The sequence below is a fragment of the Bubalus kerabau genome, chromosome 18, assembly GCF_029407905.1.
Source record: "Bubalus kerabau isolate K-KA32 ecotype Philippines breed swamp buffalo chromosome 18, PCC_UOA_SB_1v2, whole genome shotgun sequence".
NCBI lineage: Eukaryota > Metazoa > Chordata > Mammalia > Artiodactyla > Bovidae > Bubalus > Bubalus kerabau.
The window spans coordinates 3,898,421-3,912,026 of NC_073641.1; the positions used below are offsets into that span (position 1 = coordinate 3,898,421).

The window sequence follows — 13,606 nt, forward strand, 5'->3', positions numbered from 1 at the left end:
TGAAAGGCAAAGGAGAAAAGGAAAGATATACCCATTTGAATGCAGAGTTCCAAAGACTAGCAAGGAGAGATAAGAAAGCCTTCCTCAGTGATCAATGCAAAGAAATAGAGGAAAACAATAGAATGGGAAAGACTAGAGATATCTCCAAGAAAATTAGAGATACCATGGGAACATTTCATGCAAAGATGGGCACAATAAAGGATAGAAATGGTATGTACCTAACAAAAGCAGAAGATATTAAGAAGAGGTGGCAAGAATACACAGAAGAACTATACAAAAAAGATCTCCATGACTCAGAAAACCACAGTGGTGTGATCACTCACCTAGATCCAGACATCCTGGAATGCTAAGTCAAGTGGGCCTTAGGAAGCATCACTATGAACAAAGCTAGTGGAAGTGATAGAATTCCAGTTGAGCTATTTCAAATCCTAAAAGATGATGCGGTGAAAGTGATGCACTCCATATGCCAGCAAATTTGGAAAACTCAGCATTGGCCACAGGACTGGAAAAAGGTCAGTTTTTCATTCCAATCCCCAAAAAAGGCAATGCCAAAGAATGCTCAACTACCACACAATTGCATTCATCTCACACACTAGTAAAGTAATGCTCAAAATTCTCCAAGTGAGGTTTCAACAGTACGTGAACCATGAACTTCCAGATGTTCAAGCTGGGTTTAGAAAAGGCAGAGGAGCCAGAGATCAAATTGCCAACACCTGCTGGATCATGGAAAAGGCAAGAGAGTTCCAGAAAAACATCTAATTCTGCTTTATTGACTATGCCAAAGCCTTTGACTGTGTGGATCACAACAAACTATGGAAAATTCTTCAAGAGATGGGAACACCAGACCACCTGACCTGCCTCCTGAGAAACCTGTATGCGGGTCAGGAAGCAACAGTTAGAACTGGACATGGAACAACAGACTGGTTCCAAATACGGAAAGGAGTTCGTCATGGCTATATATTGTCACCCTGCTTATTTAACTTATACGCAGAGTACATCACAAGAAACGCTGGGCTGGATGAAACACAAGTTGGAATCAAGATTGCCCAGAGAAATATCAATAACCTCAGATATGCAGATGACACCACCCTATGGCAGAAAGTGAAGAAGAACTAAAGAGCCTCTTGATGAAAGTGAAAGAGGAGAGTGAAAAATTTGGCTTAAAACTCAACATTCAGAAAACTAAGATCATGGCATCCAGTCCCATCACTTCATGGCAAATAGATGGGGAAGCAATGGAAACAGTGAGAGACTTTATTTTTTGGGGCTCCAAAATCACTGCAGATGGTGATTTCAGACATGAAATTAAAAGACACTTGCTCCTTGGAAGAAAAGTTATGACCTACCTAGACAGCATATTACAAAGCAGAGATCCACCTAGTCAAAGCTTTGGTTTTTCCAGTAGTCATGTATGGATGTGAAAATTGGACTGTGAAGAAAGCTGAGCACTGAAGAACTGATGCTTTTGAACTGTGGTGTTGGAGAAGACTCTTGAGAGTCCCTTGGACCGCAAGGAGATCCAACCAGTCCATCCTAAAGGAGATCAGTCCTGAATATTCATTGGAAATATTGATGCTGAAGCTGAAACTCTAATAATTTGGCCACCTGATATGAAGAACTGACTCATTTGAAAATACCCTGATGCTGGGAAATATTGAAGGCAGAAGGAGAAGGAGATGACAGAGGATGAGATGGTTGAATGACATCACCAACTCAATGGACATGAGTTTGAGTAAACTCCGGGAGTTGGTGATGGACAGGGAGGCCTGGCGTGCTGCAGTCTGTGGGGTCGCAAAGAGTCGGGCATGAATGAGTGACTGAACTAAACTGAACTGAACTGAAGAGAATTTATAACCTGCAGACCTAAACTCAAGGAAATTGTTCACACTGAAGGGAGATGATAGTATTGGAAACTCAAATCTTTCAAAAGGAATGAGGAACATCAGAAATGATAAAATTCTGGGTAAATATTATTAAAGTCTATTTTTTCTTCCTAATTTCTTTAAAATATACAAGCCTGTTTGGAAAAAAAAAAAAGCAGTAAATGTATGTCAATCCCGATTTCCCAGTTCATCCCTCCCGCTTTTCCCGTCTTGGTGCCTATGTGTTCTCTCTGTCTGTGTCTCTGTATCTGTTTTGCAAATCAGATAAAAAATGGGCACTTTCAAAGTGATAAAGTGGTCAGCTCATCAGATAGACAAATATTACAAATGGAAAAACTTTATGTGAAGCAAAACTGACAGAATGAAAGGGAAAAGTAAAGAATTTCACAGTCTTGGTTGGAGGATTTAACACTTCTCTGTCAACAACTGATAGAATAAATAGTCAAAACAGTCAGTAAAGACATAAAGGGTCTGAACAACACTAGCAGCCACCTTGGCCAAATGGATATTTCTGGAGCACTGAATTCGATAGTGTAGAGCACATATTGTTTTCCAGGGCAGATGGTATGTTCACCATATGCTGGGCCATGAAACAGGTCTCACAGAATTTAAAAGGATTTAAAACACTGTGCTAAGTGGAAGGTACCAGACACAAAGAGCATTAATAAATAATTACATAAATATTTATATACAATTCTAGAATAGTCAATCTATAGTGACATAAAGCAGATCAATACGGGCATACTTCAGAAATACTGTGGGTCTGGCTCCAGACCACCAGGATAAAGCAGATACAGCAATAGATTTTTGGTCACATGAATTTTTTGGTTTCCCAGCACATATAAGAATTACGTTTACATTGTACCGTAGTCTATTAACTGTGCAAAAGTGTTACATCTACAAAAACAATGTTTATACCTCAATTTAAAAATTTGTTATTGATTGTAAATGCTGAGCTTTATATGAGCCTTCAGTGAGTCTTAATTTTTTTTGCTGGTGGAGGGTTAGCAAAACATCACGCAGAGACAGGATGTAAGCAAATATTGCTGGAAAAATAATACCGATAGACTGGCTTGGTTCAGGGTTGCCACACACCTTCATTTTGTAAACATATCTGCAAAGCACAATGAAATGAAGAGCAATCAAACAAGGGAGGCCTGTAGTTGCCTAGGGCTGGGGTGAGGGCAGAGGTGAAGGTTGGTTGGGAAGGGACCCCAGGGAACTTTCTGGGATAATGGAAACGTTGTATACCTTGGTTATTGTGGTGATGACATGGGTGCGTCTATTTGTCAAAGTTCATGGATCTGTACACTTAAAATATGAGCATTCTACTGCAGGTAAATTATACCCGAATGAAGTGGATTAAAATTAAGAGAGACTTTTGGAATGTATACCAGGAAGTGACAAAGCTGGTTAGAACGCTAGTTGAGACTGGTTCCAGGACACTGAATTAATTTAGTTGCCAATATTTAAAACCTGTGAGATGTCAGGCAAACATGAAGACTTGGGCTTCTCTGAAAAGGAAGAAGCTCTGGCAATACTAAGACAAGATTCACCACCACCCCCGACCCCGCTGCCACTCTACCCCTCCTGTGCCATATTCTTGCCCCCCACCAAACCGTGGCTGGAGCAGGGTAGCAGTTGCTCCCTTTAGACGGAGCACTGGCTTTCCAGTGACCTTGCAAACTTCACTGTGTGCGTGATCTGTCTAGCCCTGGATGCCTTTGAGTTTGTGACCCACTGACCGGAGTGATAGAACTAATCCTCACTTGTTATGTAATTTAGCCCCTAGAGCTTCTGTATGTATTCTCAGCATCTGACTCTCATCCCTACCAGGCTCAGATGTATGGTTTCAGTGTTATATTAGAGAACGTTGTGTATATTATCTTATGAAATCCTCAGAGCAACCCTACCAAGCAGGTCTTATAATCACCCCCAATATGTAGCTGAAAAAGCTGAGACACAGGGAATAATTAAATACATGTCCATGTTTACACAGGCACTAAGTGATGAAGCCATATTCAAACCCAGAGCCATCTGATGTCAGGGCTTATGCATTTCCCAGGAAGTCCCGCTGGGCAACTCCAGGAAGCAGGCGTCCCATGGAATGCCATGGAACTGTGTGGGCTCCAGGGGGCGCCACTCACACAGGACACAATGTAAGTGGTGTCCTCTTGTGTCTTGCAAAACGGAAGGGTAGGGTAGCCAATGGAAGAGGGAAACTCCCTTTAACTTTGGGAATTTATCTCTGTCAACGAAATTTCCCCTATTGCCTACTATGAGCCAGGCGCTGATCTAAGTGTAGGAGACATCAGTCTTTTCAGTTCAGTCGCTCAGTCACATCCCTGACTCTTTGTGACCCCATGGACTACAGCATGCCAGGCTTCCCTGTCCATCACCAACTCCTGGAGCTTGCTCAAACTCATGTCCATCGAGTTGGTGATGTCATTCAACCATCTCATCCTCTGTCGTTTCCTTCTCCTCCTGCCTTCAATCTTTCCCAGCATGAGGGTCTTTTCCAGTGAGTCAGTTCTTCACCCCAGGTGGCCAAAGTATTGGAGTTTCAGCTTCAGCATCAGTCCTTCCAATGAGCATTTGTGACTGATTTCCTTTAGGATTGTCTGGTTGGATCTCCTTGCCGTCCAAGGGACTCAAGAGTCTTCTCCAACACCAGAGTTCAAAAGCATCGATTCTTCTGTGCTCAGCTTTCTTCACAGTCCAGCTCTCACATCCATACATGACCACTGGGAAAACCATAGCTTTGACTAGGTGGACCTTTGTCAGCAAAGTAATGTCTCTGCTTTTTAATATGCAATGAGCAAAGTCCCTATACTAATGGAACTTACCTCCTAATGGGAGAAACAGCCAGTTAAACATAAGCAGGTTATGTAATTACATGAACATCTAATATCATGCCAGTTAATGATCATCACTGTGAAGCGAGCTGAAGCAGAGTCAGGGCTCAGCAGTGACTGGGGACACTATTTAAAAAGAGGAGGTGCCAGAAGTCTCTCTCAAGACATGGCATTTGAGTAGAGACTAGGGGGTGTGAAGGAGCCAGTCCCACAAAGAACTGGAAGAAGACGAGTCCAGCAGGGCCACGGGAATAGTCAAGTGCAAAGGCACTGGAGAGGGGATGAGCTCGCGGCACCTTTGATGTTAGGACGAGACACCAGTAGGACCTCACAGGCCTGGGCGATAGTGTGGGTCTCCTTCTATCTAAAGAGGAAAATGGTGGGGCAAGAATTTTTGTGGGGGGAGAGGTGGACGAGAGTAAGCTCGGGGCTCTCTGAAGGCTTATCACAGGGCTTAACACCCACCCCAGGAGCAGCCCACTGTCCTCCTGAATGTGTCTGTCAATTAAAGTGTGCCCAGCAGTGCTTCTCATTGTGATTGTTTTTTCCAAAATACAGGTGTCGAGAGCCTGGCTTCCAGCAGGATGGCAATGACACCTGCTCTGGTTTCAGTAAATCCTTCTTATGCAAAATTCCAGCTCCATCTCAGTCACCAAAGCCTCTGACCCTTTCCACCCGAGTCTCTGGGTGTAGCATGTGCCAGACAAAGAGGGAAACAGTGTCGCTGAGTGAGGAGGCGAACAAACCCCAGCCCTGCCAACCACTTACCCCTAGGTGAACTGGGTGAGTCATTTGTCTGCTACATACAAGGGGGTTATGCATGCCTCATTTCCAGAGTGGCTCATGGTCATTGATCAAGATCAGTTGTTTTTTTTTTAATGTCTCCATTTTAAAAATTTATTTGTTTGTTTATTTTTGGCTGTGCTGCTGCCACAGAAACTGCTTCTGGGTAACAATAGTTGAAAAGGGACACAGGGGAAGGGTCTTGAGTGGCTCAAGGATCAAACATAGGACTGGGGAACCAGGTGCCGGAGGAAGATAGATGCCAAGGAGGACCATGTGCAGGAATGACAGTCCAGGTCAGCCGCTAGGCCCGGTAGTGAGGACCACGGTACTCCACCGGAGTAGTTCTTACCTGGCCCACTCTTTAAGACCCAGAGCCCAAGGGAAACATGCGAATGATCAAGCTGAGGTCCTGTATCCCCAGTCAGCCTGAGTAGGGAGAGGTGGCATCTGGGCTCTGCCATCTAGGACTAACACAAAATTCTTCCCTAATGAAAAGGGGCTCAGGACGTCTAGAACGGTCCAGTGGATAAAAATCTGCCTGCCAATGCAGGGGACACAAGTTCAATTCCTAGTTCAGGAAGCTTCCACATGCTGCAGAGCAACCAAGGCCCTTCGCCACAACTATCGAGCCTGCGCCATAGAGTCCGTGCGCGGCGGTAAGTGAAGCTACAGCAGCAGAAGCCGAGAAAGCCCGAGCCCAGCGATGAAGAGCCAGCACAACAAAAATAAAATTCATCCATTAATTTTTTAAAAGGTGGGGGCTCGGATGCTGACTGGAAAAAAGCAACGTAACATTTGAAGAGGCAGGCATAGTAAGAACCTTGTGGGAGTTCACACATTCTGATGCTTTGCTGCTGCTGCTAAGTTGCTTCAGTCGTGTCCAACTCTGTGCGACCCCGTAGACGGCAGCCCACCAGGCTCCCCCGTCCCTGGGATTCTCCAGGCAAGAACACTGGAGTGGGTTGCCATTTCCTTCTCCAATGAAAGTGAAAAGTGAAAGTAAAGTTGCTCAGTCGTGTCTGACTCTTCGCGACCCCATGGACTGCAGCTTACCAGGCTCCTCCGTCCATGGGATTTTCCAGGCAAGAGTACTGATGCTTTGGGTGCCAGCTAATCATAAGTCTGTACTATAGAGTCCATGGAGTTCTCCAGGCCAGAATACTGGAGTGGGTAGCCTTTCCCTTCTCCAGGGCATCTTCCCAACTCAGGGATCGAACCCAGGTCTCCCACATTGCAGGTGGATTCTTTACCATCTGAGCCATAAGGGAAGCCCAAGAATACTGGAGTGGGTAGCCTGTCTTTTCTCCAGCAGATCTTCCTAACCCAGGAATCGAATCGGGGTCTCCTGCAATACAGGTGGATTTTTTACTAGCTGAGCTATCAGGGAAGCCCCAAGTCTGTACTGCTGCTGCTGCTAAGTCGCTTCAGTCATGTCTGACTCTGTGTGACCCCATAGACGGCAGCCCACCAGGCTCCTCTGTCCCTGGGATTCTCCAGGCAAGAATACTGGAATGGGTTGCCATTTCCTTCTCCAAAGTCTATACTGCTGCTGCTAAGTTGCTTCAGTCATGTCTGACTCTGTGTGACCCCATAGACGGCAGCCCACCAGGCTCCCTGTCCCTGGGATTCTCCAGGCAAGAACACTGGAGTGGGTTGTCATTTCCTTCTCCAAAGTCTATACTAAAGGCATCCAAATTCAGTATTAGAAATGACTCTTCTGGACAAACTACGTCCGTCAGATTGGGTTTCTCAGTTGACGCTAGTGTTAAAGAACCCATCTGCCAATGCAGGAGATGTAGGTTCAATGCCTGAGTCAGGAAGATCCCCTGGAGGAGAGCATGGCTACCCACTCCAAAAATCTTGCCCGAAGAATCCTCATGGGCCCAGGAGCTTGTGGGCTTCAGTGCATAGTGTTGCGCAGAGTTGGACACGACTGAAGTGACTTTGCACACATGCATGTATGTCAGATTCAGCTGTGAGTCACCAGAGTGGAAGGAAACCTAAGACTTTATCCTTTGGGTGATGGGAAGCCACAGAAGGATATAAGCTGGGGTGGAGGATACACAGAACCAGAGAGAGATGAGAGAGGTGGCGAATCAGACAGTACGGTGGGGTTTGGATGGAGGAGCCGGACTTGAGACATTCTTAAGAGAAGAAGGCAGCAGGATTTGAAGCTACAGGGACGTGGTCGGAGAGGGAGAAGTAAGAATCAAGAGCTCACCAAATTCCTGCCAGAGGAGACCAAACATCTCCAAACACCTCTGCCCAAGTGCTTCATTTTTGTTAGCAAGGGAAGGATATTGTAAAGGCCAAATTGCACAACCAAAGAGGAAATCCAAAGGCAGACAAAGAGAATAATAGAAAGGACTCTGTGTTTGACAGGGTGATTCATTATTATTCTTTAAGGTAAGAAGGAAAAAAATAATTGGTCCTGGATGAAGAAACTGGGCTTGGCTGAGCCTGGGGCTTCGGGACGTAAGTCTGCTCCAGAATTCCTCGGGGGCATGTGGCTGAGGGGTGAGAAGGAAGGAGGGGAGGAATGGGGCCACCAATGCTTAAAGAGACATTTTGTCCCGGCCTGGGGCTGGGGAAACTGAGAGGACTGGGTTTTACTGCTTGGAAGGGAGGAAGATGTTGGCAGGACTCAGCATTGTCCCTGCAGATGAGCCCTCTTGCCAACTTACTTGGATTTAAATACATCTTCAGGCTAGCCTGAAGGGAACCCAACCTGAGTCCCATCTTTTGCAGATGAGGAAATGCAGACCGCAAAAGTTGGAGCAGCTGAAAAAGGTCACGCTGTTAGGAAGTGATGGAGCACAAGCTAAACGGGCCTCAAGGTTCCTGACTGCCACTGGAGCCCTGGGGCCCGGAGCCGCTGGTCCTAGGGTGGCGATGTACGGCCGGAGACTCTCCCACTGATCTAGCCGCCAGCACAGTGTTTGCTAATAATAGGAGGGAATTCATTTTCTTTGGTGACTCAGACAGTAAAGAATGTGCTGCAATGTGGGAGACCCAGGTTCGATCTCTGAGTCAAGAAGATCCCTTGGAAAAGGGAATGGCAACTCACTCCAGTATTCTGGCCTGGAGAATCCCATGGACAGAGGAGTCGGGTGGGCTACAGTCCATGGGGTCGCAAAGAGCTGGATATGGCTGTGCGACTAACACACACACACACACACTCTGGTATCAGTTGATCTATCAAGTCACCAGGATGAATTGAATATTTCCTATGTGGATTCTGAGCAGAGGAGAAGAAAATCAATGAAGCTTTAACAAGTCAAAGAGTCTTCCCTGAGAGTAGAAAGGGGTAGGGTGGAGGGGGGAATGGATATACCCGGAGGGGAGAAGAGAGTCATCCAGGAGGGCAGGACATAGGATGCATCTTAACAGGTCCTCCCATTGATTTTTTAATGCTCCTGTAAGAGTGGTGAGATTTGAGTGGTTAAATTTGAAGCCAAACTTAACCATGGTCTGTAAGGATTCCTAGGCTCTGTATGGAGGTAAGACAACCAAAGATGTGGAACTGGGAGACCAAAATAATGAAATTTCTGGCACAGTCCAGTGGTTTAGGTCAAAAATCAGTAAACTTCTGTGTTTAGCTCTACAGGCCAAGAGGCAAAACCCAGGATACAATGAAGGTGCAATTTTTTATGAATGAAAAATGCAGTAAAAATAAAATAATAGAGTCCCAAGTTTTGAAACCCAGTTCTAGTAATGAGAAGACGGGAGTCTGCTGGGGGAACAATATTTCATTTAACTGGGGCTCAAAGTGGCTGTCATGTGTCCTCAAAGGCAATTGCAAGTGTTCCTCTGTTAATGCTGATCTGTAGTGGATTTTATATGCTGCATATTTTTTGTTGTATATTTTACAAGTATTTCTTCCCAATTTGTTCCTTACATATATTTTTGTTATTGTTTGTTGTTTACTTTTCGGCCCCACAGCCTGCGGGATCTAGTTCCCCGACCAGGGATGGAACCTGTGCCCCTGCGTTGGGAGGATGGAGTCTTAGCACTGGAGCCGCAGGGCAGTCCCCGTCGCGTCGTATTTGAGTGTCTTTTACGCGGAGAGGTGGCACCTGCGCTACCCCTTTGATTGGCAGCGTGCCAAACAGCAGCGCTAAGCTCCCAGCAACTGCAGCTCCGCCAAGCACAAAAGCCCCGGAGATGGGAGGTAAACCAATGAACGGCTGTTATTCCAATTAAACTTTATTTATGGACACTTAAAATTTCAGTTCAGTTCAGTTCAGTCACTCAGTCGTGTCCGAGTCTGCGACCCCATGAATCGCAGCACGCCAGGCCTCCCTGTCCATCACCAACTCCCGGAGTTCACTCAGACTCACGTCCATCGAGTCGGTGATGCCATCCAGCCATCTCATCCTCTGTCGTCCCCTTCTCCTCCTGCCCCCAGTCCCTCCCAGCATCAGAGTCTTTTCCAATGAGTATTTTCACATGTCACAATCTTCTTCTTTTGATTTTTTTTTTAAACTGTTTAGGAATACAGAAGTCTTTCCTAGCTCTGGGTTGGGGAAGGGGCAGGGTGGTGGGGATACAAGACAAGTGGTGAGTGACACTGGTTCATGAGTCACGCTTAGCCTGGCAAATTCAGCTGTTCGTGAGCAGAATGGCCGAAGGACATCTCTGATGTTATGCCTAATAACTGACTGGCTAGGAGGAAGTATCTGATAGTGTAGATGGAACTAGAAATAAAAAGTTAGTGAAGCTCCTGGAGCCTTGAGAGGATATCTGCCTCAGATCTGAAATGAAGGTTCTCCAGATCATCCCAGACTTGGTGGGTTTGGTGAGACCTGCCAGTGTTTGCTTGGCCCAAGACTGATTTTGGAAGCCTGATCATCAATACCATGTGTCTGTGTGGTCACTCCAGGCCCCCAAAGTCTTAATACTTAACACAAGGGTTTCCACAGGATGGGGCCAAGTTGCCTAAAAAAGATAACCTCCCAGACAGCTGAGACCCAGGCAAGAGGGTCGGTTGGGACATGGAGAGCACATGAACTGCCTGGGCATGGAGACAGCCCTTATCTCTAGCTTCTCGGGGGAGTGTGGCACCTGTTTATGGGTAAACCCAGGGCCTAGCTCAGCTGGAGGCAAGGTAATGGGGCAAAGCAGAGCTGGAGAACACCCAGGCCAGGCCGCCTGAGGTTTAACCCTTTCTAGGAAAGCAGAGGCTAAATATATTAGGTTGGTGCAAAAGTAATTGCGGTTTTGTATTATTGAACTTTATTGTTTGATACTAGAGTAGAAGAACTGTTTTCACTCAGTCAACCAGGCTCCTCTGCCCATGGGATTCTCCAGGCAAGAACACTGGAGTGGGTTGCCATTCCGTTCTCCAGGGGATCTTCCTGACCCAGGGATTGAACCCAGGTCTCCTGCATTGCAGCAAGATTCTTTACAATCTGAGCCATTACTTGCTGTTTATTTTATATTTATTTTAGACTAGGGAAATGATGTTAAACAAAAAGCAAATCTGAGCGATTTTCTTATTCAAGTTCAAAATGGGTTGTAAAAGAGTGGGGACAACTCTCAGCATCAACAATGCCTTGGCCCAGGAACTGCTAATGTGCAGTGATGGTTTAAGCAGTTTTGCAAAGGAGATGAGACCCTTGAAGATGAGAAGGGTAGTGACCAGCCATCGGAAGTTGACAACAACCAACTGAGAACAATTAACGTTGCTGAAGAACTCAACGCCAACTGCTCTATGGTTGGTTGGCATTTGAAACAAATTGGAAAGGTGAAAAAGCTCAAGAAGTGGGTGCCTCATGAGCTGACTGCAAATCAAAAAATCATCTTTTGGAAGTGTCATCGTCTCTTATCCCATGCAACAACGAACCATTTCTCGATCGGATTATGACACGCAATGAAAAGTGACTTTCATACAACTGGCAATGACCAGCTCAGTAGCTGGACCAAGAAGAAACTCCAAAGCTCTTCCCAAAGCCAAACTTGCAACAAAAAAGTCACTGTTTGGTGGCCTGCTCCTGGTCTGGTCCACTACAGCTTTCTGAATCCTGGCAAAACCATTATATGTGAGAAGTATGCTCCGCAAATCAATGAGATGCACCAAAAGGTACAACACCTGCAGCCAGCATTGGGCAACAGAAAGGGCCCGATTCTTCTCCACGACAACGCCCAGCAGCATGTCACACCACCAATGCTTCAAAAGTTAAATGAATCGGGCTACGAAGTTTTACATCACCTGCCATTACTCACCTGACATCTCACCAAATGACTACCACTTCTTCAAGCATCTCGACAACATTTTGCAGGGAAAACACTTCCATAACCAGCAGGAGGCAGAAAATGCTTTCCAAGAGTTTACTGAATCCCGTGGCATGGGTTTTTACACTATAAGAATAAACAAACATTTCTCATTGGCAAAAATGTGTTGATTGTAATGATTCCTATTTTGATTAATAAAGATGTGTTTGAGCCTACCTATAATGATTTAAAATTCACGGTCCAAAATTGCAATTACGTTTGCACCAATCTAATGTAAGCACACCCCCAGTTAAAGGACCAGCCCTAATCAACCCCCATATTTTCAGCTGATTCCTACAGAAGATGGCAGAGCCCTGCTCCAAACCAAGACAATTCAGCTCTGCCAGGGCCCTATCAATGTCAGGTGGGTTTTGCAGATTTTAGTAAAATGGTGAGAAAAGCGCTGAGTCACCTACTCCTGCCGTCATTTACACTGCACCTACTGTATGCTGGGCGCTGTCGGGGCTGGATTGTGTGAGCAAGATCTGCATCCTCGAGCTGTACTCCAGCTCAAGGTTCTTCACTGACCCCTCCAGGCCAAGGCAGAGAGTCCAAGATTGTCCCCATTTTACAAAAGAAGCCACTGACACACACACCCAAGGTGACCCAGGATACAAGAGTCGAAAAGTGTGAAAGCCTCTCAGGCGTGTCCGACTCTTGGAGACCCCATGGACTACACAGTCCACGGAATTCTCCAGGCAAGAATACTGGAGTGGGTAGCCTTTCCCTTCTCCAGGGGATCTTCCCATCCCAGAGATCGAACCCAGGTCTCCCACATTGCAGGCAGATTCTTTACCAGCTGAGCCACAAGGAAGCCTCCAGATGAGAAATCATCACGAACTTGATGTCATCCTTGTGCAGGGGCCATGCTAACCTTCTCTGTATCATCCCATTTTAGTATATGTGCTGCCGAAGAGAGTACACAGGGTTGAAGGCGGACGATGACGCAGATCCCCTTTGTCAGAGCATGAAGTTTCCACCTTGTTAAAACACAAGACAGTTTTTCCAAACCCTCCACTATTCACTTTGTCTGACATGCTTAGTGATTGCAGCCCTGCCCCAGACTCAGCGTGGAGTACCTGGGATGGAAAGACAGGGAGCTCATTCCCTCTGCTTAAAGAGTCTGTGGTCTAGGGGACCACAGAGGCTGTGGGCTCCCCAGCCGGTCCAGGCACAGTGATGGAGTACATGAAGTGCCTTTCAGTGCAGAAGCTCAGACCTAGGACAGTCTGGAGACAGAGCTTCTATTCATGATGTCAAGCCGCTGTCCTCTGTGAGTCTTGGTCTCCTCATCTGTTAAATGGGCATGTCAACAGTACCCGCTTCCGTGGACTGCTGTGAGGGCTGAGTAAGGTGGCACGGTGCCCGCACAGTCAGCACTCCATAAATGGTGGCTACTTACAGGTCCAGGAAAGAAAACTGCTAAGGACAAGGTAGAACTGTCTAGAATTCAGTAGGACAATGGATTTTGTGTGTCTGTCTCAATGTTTTGTTTTTAAATATTTCTGTACAGTGTCTGTACTGGGCACAAAACAATACCTTGAAACAACATCTTGAAACAGGTATTATTTTTTTCCCATTTTGCAGATGAGCAAACTGAGAGCCAGTGATAGAAAGTTCTTCAAGATCACACAGCAAGAAAGGATAGAAGGCTGTGTCCCCAAACGATCCTCCCCACACTGGACTGCCCCTTCATTACATGGAGGAGGGAGTTTGGCTGTCATTTTGCCATGGACAGAACAAGAAAACCAAGGTTTCAATGGTGGCATGAAGGGCCCAAAGGGTATGAGGAGGTGCCGGCAGGAGGAT

General features: G+C 46.1%; 1 non-coding gene across 1 annotated transcript; it reads right to left on the reverse strand.

Moving 5' to 3' along the window:
• Positions 1-12,614: 12,614 nt before the first annotated feature.
• On the reverse strand, positions 12,615-12,719 carry LOC129633499 (U6 spliceosomal RNA). The gene has a single exon (XR_008705081.1). It is a non-coding gene; the product is annotated as a U6 spliceosomal RNA (small nuclear RNA).
• Positions 12,720-13,606: the final 887 nt, after the last annotated feature.